Source organism: Moschus berezovskii, chromosome 6 (genome assembly GCF_049115385.1).
Source record: "Moschus berezovskii isolate FMDL1 chromosome 6, NW_MosBer_1.0, whole genome shotgun sequence".
Lineage (NCBI taxonomy): Eukaryota > Metazoa > Chordata > Mammalia > Artiodactyla > Moschidae > Moschus > Moschus berezovskii.
This window is the reverse complement of record NC_142465.1, coordinates 61207860-61220140: the sequence shown is the minus strand read 5'-3', so window position 1 is coordinate 61220140 and position 12281 is coordinate 61207860. Positions and strand designations below refer to the sequence as shown.

The following is a 12281-nucleotide window of genomic DNA, read 5'->3' as shown; positions in this document are numbered from 1 at the left end:
ACTTTCTCACTGTTGACAAAGGACAGTATAGTCAAATATACCTGAGTTTAAGTCCTGGTGCTAGTACCACCCTCGGCTATTGTAAAGAAAGCCTATTCTGAGTCTTGTACTTCAGACAGATTCACTCTGATGCTCTTCTGACCTGTCTATCCCCTCAGGGCAAGATGCTTACAGGACCAAGGTGCCACACCTACCGGAAGCCCCTGACTCTACCATCACCAACTATAGTCTCTGGATTCTAGAATGCCCTGCCCAAGGCTCAAACTTACTTTCAGGGCCTTCAGAGGGTCTCTCCTCAAACTCCATCCTCAACAGACAATACTTGTTGTTCTCATCCCACGGTCTGAATGGTGGGCAAGGGACAGATGATGAGACGGATGTAGACGGAGACTAGACTTAAGAGGACATCCCTGTACTACCCCCTTCCTGTCTCAGAACTTTGAGGAGTCCAAGAATTCTGACCTTCCAGGACATTATGAAAATATATCTAAGCAGGAGGACAATTTTTTTTCCCCAAAGTTGTGTTTAAAATTCTGATTTCGGGAATCCCTGGTGGTCCAGGGTTAAGAATCTGCCTTGCAATGTAGGGGATGCAGGTTTGATCCCTGGTCAGGGAACTAAGATCCCACATGCCGCAGAGCAATTAGGCCCATAGGCCACAACTCCTGAGCCTGAGCACAGCTAGAGAGTCTGTGCACCGCAATGAAAAATCCCACATGACGCAACGGAGATCCTGTGTGCTGCAACTAAGACCAGAAGCAGCCAAATAAATAAAATTCTGATTCAAAACTGAAATATCTAAACACATGGAATATACGCTTTCATTCACACTTTCATCCTGGGACTTAAAATTGTCGGGAACAGGTCTACCTAGCCACATCACACATCAGCTGTGTGATCTGAGTAGTAGCCACCTCTATAACCCTCACTTAACTGATCTGTAAAATAAGTAAGTTAAAAATGCCAATGTAGGATTTTAATGCAATTAAATAATTTTCAAAATTATTTTACAGGGCGCCTGATGCTCAGCAAATCTGTGACAAACTGAAACTATCATTTATTACATGTTCTGCCATCACATTTCTCCCTGGAAGGGCAAAATAGGTACCAAAGACAAAGAGAAACTACAAGCAAAACACCACCATCTATAAGTCTCACTTTAAGGAATTCCACATTAATTCCATGGAAGTTTGATGGCATTGATAATTTCTCCCAGTAAAATGTTAAGCTCCAATTTTTAAAACTACACAAAGAGATAAATATTAATAAAACTTTTTGCAGTAATCCTTTCTTATTCCAAGTCATCATGCAGTACATCTTAAACTTATTCAGAGTTACATGTCAATTGTATCTAGATAAAACTGGGGCGGGGGGGAATGTAAGCTGTACAAGGGCAAGGATTTTTCCTTTTCTTTTCACTGTTATATTCCTTACTCTCAGACAGTTCTTGGCATAACAAATAAACCACTGTCTACTACTTAGCTGCTTCCTCTAATTTCAGAACAGTTTCCTTAGAAATGAAACTAACTGAAACTGTAGAGTATGTCTTTAATATAGGACAATTTTGTTCTCCTTAACTTGATGCCTCACCTTCCTGCACAGGGATACTAAAAATACTCAGTAATTTCACACATAATCCTACCAGAGAGCATAATCCAATTAACTAAATTATACTGAAGTTCTTATTTTGAGCTCCAAATATGATGGGATGTAGTAGAAAGATATCCAAAAGAGCAGTTTAAGGAAAAAGCACCTTTCTGCATATCTCTCATGCTTTTCTCCCTAAGCCCACTGAATCTTGCATAGGCCAATCCTATCAGCTCTTAAAGAGCTCAAAGTAAGTCTATAAACCATATCCTGCACCCCATCACATTCTCAAAAACATTATTATGGGGGTTTCCCTGGTGGTCGAGTGGTTGAGAATCCACCTGTCAATGCAGGGGACACAGGTCTAGTCTGGGAAGATCCCACATGCCATGGAGTAACCAAGTCCATTTGTCACAACTACTGAGCCAGTGCTCTGAGCCCATAAGAGCTGCAACTACTTAAGCCCACACCCCTAGAGTTTGTGCTCTGCAACAAGAGAAGCCACTGCAGTAAGAAGCCCGTGCAACCACTGCGAAGTGTAGCCCCCATTCACCACAACTAGAGAAAGCCTGCCTGGCAATGAAGACCCAGCGCAGCCACAAATAAATAAACAAATCTTTTCTAAGAAACATTATGACTTTCAAATTTTCTTAAACCAATCCACTTATCTCTTTGGTGAATGCTTATTTTCAAACTAAAGGTTAAAATATTGTGGCAGAAATACGTAATTTGGAAACATATCTATTCTGAAACAGACTAAAACATTGACAACATTGTACCTAACACTTTCAGAGAGACAGAAGGAAGGCTGGTAAAAAGATAGTGTGGCAGCAAACCCTAAATAACTGAGAATTAAAAATGTGTCAACAAAGGGGACCTGTTGTGGATGTGCTTTTGGATTCACACAAACCCTAAAACTAGGCTGGTTGTTTAATAAAATTACATACATTCTCCATATTGGTCTGATTCCAAAACCCATCTACAACATACGGCATCATCTTAAAGAACTACTTTTGGTGACTTCAAAATACTATTAGCAAAAAATAAGTATCATATTTCTGGATACTGGCTAAATAAATCTGCAGTAGCCCTAAATTCCATGACTGAATTTAGATTAACAAGCTCCTCCATGAACTAAATTCAAAGCTTTCTTGAAAAAAAGAAAAAAAGACACAAAAGGCAAAAAGTTCCAACACATCCTATTCCAAACCAAAAATACAAAGCTATAAATGTCTAGACATGCCTCAAGGTGTGTAATTACTGAAGCTAATTAGCATTCTTAAAATTAAACATCCAGAGCAATGCTTAAGGGATGGGGGTGGGGGTTGGGGAGATGTATCTCTCAAATAAATTAAGAAAATAGGATTCTGGAAATACCTAAGGTAAGTTGCTAGAAGAAGAAAAATGATTATCAGCTTCCTAAGTCTCAACTAAAATGTGAGACTTCTTGTTGCTATTATTCACTGGAAAAGTAAGAATTGAATTGTGCAGGAAGCTCAGAACTGATATTAATTTTGTAATAAAGATAACAAGAAAGATCCTTTCATTCATACTAACAAGATGGTGTTTTAAAAAGAAAATACATTTTTAAAAATCTATAGTAAATTATCACTTTCTATAAGTTCCTGACAGTAGAGTTGCACCATATAATTTTACCTCTATTCCTCATTTATCTTTACCCTAACAAAGACTGCACTATGAGATCCTGGGGTAAAAAGTATTCAGTATTCTGTACAGTATTGTTTTTAGAGATTTCTAATTCCACACCTGCCACTTAAAAACTGTGTGATGTTGAATAAGTTACTTCTTTTCTTGGTGCCTCAGCTTCCCTTAGGGCTTTCCTGAGTGGCTCAGTGGTAAAGAATCCACCTGCCAAAGCAGAAGATGTGTATCTGATCCCTGGTCAGGAAGATCTCCTGGAGAAGGAAATGGCAACCCACTCCAAAATTCTTGCCTGGGAAATCCCATGGACAAAGGAGACTGGTGGGCTACAGTCCATTGGGGCGCAAAAGAGTTGGAAAAGACTTAAAGACTAAACAACATAAACCAAAACAAGATCAGGGACACTATTTTTTAAACTTGGAAGAATTAATATAGAAATATTCTTAACTGTTTTATGGTTTCTCTGAAATTGAGGGCCTTGCTGGTATAGAATGAACAGAGTAAGTAGGTCCAGAGTGACATTAGGTTTTAAGGCCCTCAATATGCACTCTCCTTTTAGAGATAAATATTCTGGGATGCAGACTAATTTTCCTACGCCAGAAGAATGAAGTTCCCTTCCTGTACCTACTAGGAAAATTAATGGTACAGGAGACAAATATGTAAGTTCTAATGTGCTAAGTGCTAGCTAGAGCTGCTTACAAGGTCAAATGGGAATAGAGGAAGCGGTCATCTAAATCACACTGGAGGGAAGGCTTCCAGAAGGAGATGCTTAAACCTAATCATCAAGGAAAAACAGCCAAACAGGAAATGGAGAAACATATCTAGATTCCATATTTAACAACTGGATAATGTGAAGCCAGATACTTAATCTTTCTAAACTTCAGTTTCTTCATCTATAAAATGAAATGTAAGAGTACTTCATTTGGAACACTGTGTGAAGATTAAATGAGATAATACATGTAAAGAATAATGCCAGGAACATAATGTGAACCCAACAAACAATAATATCATTAATACAGATGTATGGGTCACCATGATGTTTTCTCAGAACTGCAAGTATCGCATTAAAAAAGCTATACCATAAGACACCCACAGAAAAGTGGCTGCAAAAGAAGTTAGAGGTTAGGGAAACAGGCTCATGAAACATCTTGTGTAGTGGGACTTCCTGGTGGTCCTGTGGCTAAGACTCCACACTCCCAATGCAGGGGCTCTAGGTTTAACCCCTGGGCAGGGAACTAGATCCTACATGGACCCAGCACAACCAAATATATATGTACATTAATCTGGTGTACTAACTAAAGCAGTGGGAAACTTATAAAGGACATCCAGAAAGGAGATACATGATTTTATTTCTATTTTAAAAAGACTACTTTTGCTACAAAAGTAATGGGTTAAGAAAGCAGATAAACTAGAGGCAGAGACACTAACTAGGGGAAAGATGAGATAAGCATTCTGGCTGGAGAATGAAGGGACTCTGATCCAAGAAGCATTAAGGAGGTAGAATCATTAAGACATGGTGACACAGGAGACATATATGATGATAGGGAGAAGTCAAAGAGGACCTCCAGGCAACCAGAGACAAAAGCAGCTCTCAAAGTGTGGCCTGGGAATGCCTAAGACTTTTTCAAGGAATATGCTAGATCAAAACCATTTTTATAAGCATGTGAAACCTTATTCATCCTTTTCGTGTATCTCAAAGATACACAAGAGCATTTTCCGAAATGGCAACCCACTCCAGTACTCTTGCCTGGAAAATTCCAAGGACTGAGGAGCCTGGTGGGCTACATACAGTCCATGGGGTCGCAAAGAGTCGGACACGACTGAGCGACTTCACTTTCACATGACATGTAATATCACAACTAACTGAATGAAAAGCAGATATGAAATTCATCTGTATTCTATTAACCCCAACACTAAATTATTTGAAAAAATTAAAAACAATGACACATTTCTTATAAATTTTGTTGCTGTTGTGGGAAAAAAATATTTAATTCACTTTTATGTTAACATGTAATGGATTTATTATCATACTTGAACTAATGTGTTTTAAATTTCTCAGTTTTAATTTCTAATACATTAATATTGATAGATATAACCTACATAAACAAAAGCTCTTTTGGAGGCTCTGGTAATTTCCAAGAGTGTAAAGAGATTATGATACCAAAAAGTTTGAGAACTGGGGTACATAGACATTTCTCAGTTTTCTGAGATATGTATATTGAAGGAGAATATAAAGAAAGAAAGAATAAAGCTCTACTTAAAAAAACATGGTATATATGTGATGTACTGACATAAAGTGCCCAGTAGGCAGTTACACTGATAGAACTGGATAACTCGACGACCAGATTGTGACAGGAGCTGAAACCTTGGATTTTAAAGGGAGAGTGCATGGTGAGAACAGTGGCAGATTAACAGCAGAAAAGACTAGAAAGGTGAGCAGAGGTTTCAGGATACACCAATATTTAAGGAATAAAGAAGTAGAAAAGAATTCCACATAGAAGAAAAGAAAAGGTTACAAAAATTAGAGATAAAAATGAAAACTAAAGCAGCATGTGAAAGTGAAAGTGAAGTTGCTCAGTCGTGTCTGACTCTTTGTGACCCCATGAACTATACAGTCCATGGAATTCTCTTATCACCAGCTCTAAACTAAAGAGTAAAAAGCTGCTCAGGATGCTGAAGAAAAGCAAAGCACCAATTCAGCATTAGTAATGGCAAGAAAAATAGAGAAGATAAGTGAAATCCAGTATTAATTTTAAAACCTCATTTTAGGCAGGAGTTTCAATTTCTTCTCATACAGTACTCTTTCCTTATCGGAGTTATTTACAAACAATAGAATGATTTCTGGTTCATCTTTTTTGCCTTCTCTGTCCACCCTCTGGAGGAAATGCAGACCCAAGAAAATGACCAAAAGGATACAGATAGAAAAGGAAAGATCCTGGACAAAACATACGAAAGGAACTGACCAAAGCAGTGACTCAATGAAAAGGCATTCATTCATTCATGCAACAAGTACTCACTCACTGAGTAACCATTTTGTGCAAGGCATCCATGATACACACTGCGGAAAATCAGCTGACTAATAATATACCAAGCTATGCCCCTGTACATCAGCAGAAGCAATAGACTGGGAATAGAAGTAAAACTTTCCTAATGAGACTAGCATAAGCAGAGACAGCTCTATTCTAAAGGTGACTCTAGCAGCTTCCCAGAGCTCAGTTAACAAATTGCTGAAATGTGTCCTCATTCTACAAAATAACTCCAAAGAAGTATTTCCTTCAAGTGTTTGATAGCTACATGATCCTGTGGCAATGCTTATCTCTTTGAATTTTACACAGGCAAGTTCAGTTTTGAAATGCAGAGCAAACTCTTTAAGAAACACTTGTATACATATTAAAACATCAAAAGCTCTGATGTAAGCTCCAAAACTAATAATAAAGGTCAAAGGAGAATTACCCAGCTAGATGCACCTAAGCTTAAAAAGCAACTTTTTTAACTGGTTAACTCTACCCTTTAGATAAAAGAAAATGTGATTTTAAAAATACGGTCATTCATTCAAGACAAGGACTGTAAGGATAACAATAAAGATATTTGAAAATATCCAGAATCTAGCATTACATCCAAACAGAACCCTGAACAAGAAAGGATATATTATCACACACAAGCTGTCACAAAAATCTTTTCACATCATCATTGTGTTCTATGGTAGCTGACCTATTTCTAGCTCTAAACCTGTATCTGATTGATTTGCAAACTTCTGAAAGTACCTGGGCTTCAAGAGACACTGAACAACATCAGAAGTATCTTTTGTCTGAGTTATATTTAGCCTCCATTCCCACCTTATGCCCACCCTTTTTAAAAAACAATCTGAGAAAGGAAGGAATTTTTGGACAGTAGTTAATAACAATGGATGTTCCTAGTGTTACTGAAAATTCTGAGAGTGGGATGGGGATTTCACTTCTAACTAACTTGGAATAACAGGAATGATATTTATATTCCTGGCAGAAATAATAAAAAAATCAGACAAATGTACAAAACACTGGTGTTTAAGACACTGAACATCAGGCAATGAAGGACAATGATTCCTAAGAGATGAGGAAAAGGTAAGCTCTGTATTATACTGCGTGCTCAGTCTATCTCTGACTCTTTGCAACCCTATGGACCGTAGCCGACCAGGCTCCTCTATCCACGGGATTTTTCAGGGAAGAATACTGGAGTGGGTTGCCATTTCCTACTGAAGTGAGATCTTCCCAAACCAGGAATCGATCCCGTGCCTTTTGCGACTCCTGTGTTGCCAGGCAGATTCTTCATCACTGAGCCACCTGGGAAGCCCCAACCAAGTTCTATATTACCTAAGTTTAATGCCTAAAGAGTTTCCAAGAAATATTAAAAGGAAGAAAGAGTCTAAGGGAAACTCAGGCATGTTCCTACAGGCTTCCTAAGTGGAGAACACAGGAGTGAGAGCCAGAGAGAGCAAAGGAGTTACAGTAAGCAACAGATTGGAGAAAAAAATCTGCAAACCACATAACCAACAAAAGACTTGTATACAGAATATATAAAGAATTCTCAAACTCAACAGTAAAGAAACAAAAAAAAAAAAAAATGGGCAGTAGACATGAACAGACATATTGAAAATCAACCATTAGGGAAATACAAATTAAAACCATAATGAGATATCACTACACACCTATCATAATGGCTAAAATAAAAAATACTGTCAATATCAAATGCTGGCAAGGATGCAGAAAAACTGGATCACTGGTAGGAATATAACATGGCACAGCCACTCTGGAAGAAAGTAAAGCAGTTTCTTATGAAATGAAATACGCAGTTACCATGTTATTAAGCAACTGTAATCTGGACCTTTATTCTAGAAAAATAAAAACTTATACAAAAACATGTATATGAATGTTCACATGTATATAAATGTATAGCCTTATTCACAATAGCCTGAAACTGGAGCCAACACAAAAATCTTTCAACACATGAATGTTTAAACAGACTTGGGATAGCCACCACGGAACACTACTGAGCAACAGGCACTATTGATACACACAACAACGTATATGGATTTCAAGGGAATTATGCTGAGTAATGTGGGGAATGCCAAAGAATGCTCAAACGACCACACAATTGCACTCATCTCACACGCTAGTAAAGTCATGCTCAAAATTCTCCAAGCTAGGCTTCAGCAATATGTGAATCATGAACTTCCAGATGTTCAAGCAGCTTTTAGAAAAGGCAGAGGCACCAGAGGTCAAATTGCCAACATCCACTGGATCATGGAGAAAGCAAGAGAGTTCCAGAAAAACATCTATTTCTGCTTCATTGACTATGCCAAAGCCTTTGACTGTGTGGATCACAATAAACTGTGGAAAATTCTGAAAGAAATGGGAATCCCAGACCACCTGACCTGCCTCTTGAGAAACCTGTATTCAGGTCAGGAAGCAACAGTTAGAACTGGACATGGAACAACAGACTGGTTCCAAATAGGAAAAGGAATACGTCAAGGTTGTATATTGTCACCCTGCTTATTTAACTTATATGCAGAGTACATCATGAGGAACGCTGGGCTGGAAGAAGCACAAGCTGGAATCAAGATTGCCGGGAGAAATCTCAATAACCTCAGATATGCAGATGACACCACCCCTATTGGCAGAAAGTGAAGAGGAACTCAAAGGCCTCTTGATGAAAGTGAAAGAGGAGAGTGAAAAGGTTGGCTTGAAGCTCAACATTCAGAAAACGAAGATCATGGCATCTGGTCCCATCACTTCATGGGAAATAGATGGGGAAACAGTGGAAACAGTGTCAGACTTTATTTTTTGGGGCTCCAAAATCACTGCGGATGCTGATTGCAGCCATGAAATTAAAAGACGCTTACTCCTTGGAAGGAAAGTTATGACCACCCTAGATAGCATATTAAAAAGCAGAGACATTACTTTGCCAACAAAGGTCCGTCTAGTCAAGGCTATGGTTTTTCCCGTGGTCATGTATGGATGTGAGAGTTGGACTGTGAAGAAAGCTGAGCGCCGAAGAATTGATGCTTTTGAACTGTGGTGCTGGAGAAGACTCTTGAGAGTCCCTTGGACTGCAAGGAGATCCAACCAGTCCATTCTAAAGGAGATCAATCCTGGGTGTTCACTGGAAGGACTGATGCTAAAGCTGAAACTCCAATACTTTGGCCACCTCATGCGAAGAGCTGACTCACTGGAAAAGACTCTGATGCTAGGAGGGATTGGGGTAGGAGGAGACGGGGACGACAGAGAATCAGATGGCTGGATGGCATCACCGACTCGATGGACATGAGTTTAAGTGCACTCCGGGAGTTGGTGATGGACAGGGAGGCCTGGCGTGCTGTGGTTCATGGGGTTGCAAAGAGATGGACACGACTGAGCAACTGAACTGAACTGATGCTGAGTAAGGGGGGAAAAGGTCAATCTTAAAGGGTTACATGGTGTATGATTCCTTTTAAATAACATTTTGAGGACTTCCCTAGTGAATCTGTCTGCAAATCCAGGGGACACAGGTTTGATCCCTGCCTGGGGAAGATTCCACATGCCTCAAGAGTAACTAAGCCCATGGACCACAACTACTGAGCCTGCACTCTAGAGGCCGAGAGCCACAACAACTGAAGCCCATGCACCTAGAGTCTGTGCTCTGCAACAAGAGAAGCCACTGCAGTGAGAAGCCCACACACCACACTGAAGAGTAGCCCCTGCTCACCACAACTAGAGAAAGCCCATGAGCAGCAATGAAGACCCAGCAAAGCCAAAAATAAATAATTTAAAAGTGGCAAATGCAAAGAAAATGTTTTGAAATGACAATATTATAAAGATGGAGAACAGATTCTGGTTGTCAGGGTTACAGGTTTATTAGCGGGGTGGAGGGAGGTAGGAGTGGTTTTAAAAGGACAACGGGGACTTCCCAGGTGGTCCAGTGGTTCAAACTGCATTCCCAATGCAGAGGGCACAGGGAACTGGCTGGGAAGATCCCACATGCTGCACAGTGCAGCCAAAAAAAGGGTAGGGGCAACAGGAAAAATTCTTGTGGGAATAAAACTGTTCTGTATCTCCATGGTGGTGGCTGCAGATATACAAATTCACATGTGATGAAATTCCATAAGAACTACATGCACACTAATATACACAAGGGAATAGATCTAAAATGCTGACCAGGTGTGAATAAACTCTGCAGACTATACCAATATCAATTTGATAGCTTGATATGGTCCTATAATTATACAAACTGATACCACTGGGAGAAAATGTGTGAAAAACACATGGAACATGTGCAACTTCTTGTAAATTACACTTATTTCCTAATGAAAAGATAAATGACTAAGAAACAATGTAGACTATAGAATTAGTAAAGAAAGACATTTAGAAAATTATTATAACTATATATGCAAATATATTCTCCAAGCCAGGCTTCAACAGTACATGAATCATGAACCTCCACATGTTCAAGATGGATTCAGAAAAGGCAGAGGAACCAGAGATCAAATTGCCAACATCCGTTGGATCATTGTAAAAGCAAGAGAATTCCAGAAAAACATCTATTTCTGCTTTATTGACTACACCAAAGCCTTTGACTGTGTGGATCACAGCAAATTATGGAAAATTCTTGAAGAGATGGGAATACCACACCACTTGACCTGCCTCCTGAGAAATCTGTATGCAGGTCAAGAAGCAACAGTTAGAACTGGACATGGAACAACAGACTGGTTCAAAATCAGGAAAGGAGTACATCAAGGCTGTGTATTGTCACGCTGCTTATTTAACTTATATGCAGAGTACATCATGAGAAATGCTGGACTGGATGAAGCACAAGCTGGTATCAAGATTGCCGGGAGAAATATCAATAACCTCAGATATGCAGATGACACCACCCTTACGGCAGAAAGCGAAGAAGAACTAAAAGCCTCTTGATGAAAGTGAAAGAGGAGAATGAAAAAGTTGGCATAAAACTCAACATTCAGAAAACTAAGATCATAGCATCCAGTCCCATCTCTTCACGGCAAATAGATGGCAAAAATGTGGAAAGAGTGTCAGACTTTATTTTTCTGGGCTCAAAAATTACTGCAGATGGTGACTGTAGCCATGAAATTAAACGATGCCTCCTCCTTGGAAGAAAAGCTATGACCAACCTAGACAGCACAGTAAAAAGCAGAGACATTACTTTACCAACAAAGGTCCATCTAGTCAAGGCTATGGTTTTTCCAGTGGTCATGTATGGATGTGAGAGTTGGACTGTGAAGAAAGCTGAGCGTCAAAGAATCGATGCTTTTGAACTGTGGTGTTGGAGAAGACTCTTGAGAGTCCCTTGGACTGCAAGGAGATCAAACCAGTCAACCCCAAAGGAAATCGGTCCTAAGTATTCATTGAAGAACTGACGCTGAAGCTGAAACTCCAATACTTTGGCCACCTGATGGGAAGAACTGACTCACTGGAAAAGACCCTGATGCTGGGAAAGATTGAAGGCAGGAGGAGAAGGGGACGACAGAGGATGAGATGGTTGGATGGTATCACCAACGTGACAGACATGAGTTTGAGTAGGCTCCAGGAGTTGGTGATGGATAGGGAAGCCTGGCATGCTGCAGTCCATGGCTTTGCAAAGATTTGAATACAACTGAGTGACTGAACTGATATATGCAAAATTATAAAGAAAAAACTAAGCATGTTAGAAGTAAAAAAAAAAAAAACCTGACATATTAGAGATAAAACCACACTATGTAAGACTAACAGCAGATTAAAATTTTTAACAGAATAAATTAGGAGAAAAAATTTGAGAACATAGGACTAGAAACTAACCAAAAACAGAAGAAAAAAATAAAATGAACAAAGCAGTGAACTGTGGAATAATTTCAAATTAACTAATATATGTGTCAGTGGTATTTCCAAAGAAAATGAAAAAATATTTAAAGAAATAACTTACAAGTTTCTAAACTGGATTAAACTATAAATACACAGATCCAAGAAGCTCAAAGAAAAAAACAGACATATTATTAACAAACTACCTAAAACAAGTAATAGAGA

At 39.1% G+C, this 12281-nt stretch overlaps 1 protein-coding gene across 21 annotated transcripts in view; it reads right to left on the bottom strand.

Annotated features, from left to right (window-relative positions):
• Positions 1-12281, bottom strand: part of R3HDM2 (R3H domain containing 2) — a 160072-nt gene that overhangs the window by 97330 nt on the left and 50461 nt on the right. The gene's annotated exons all lie outside the window — the stretch shown is intronic.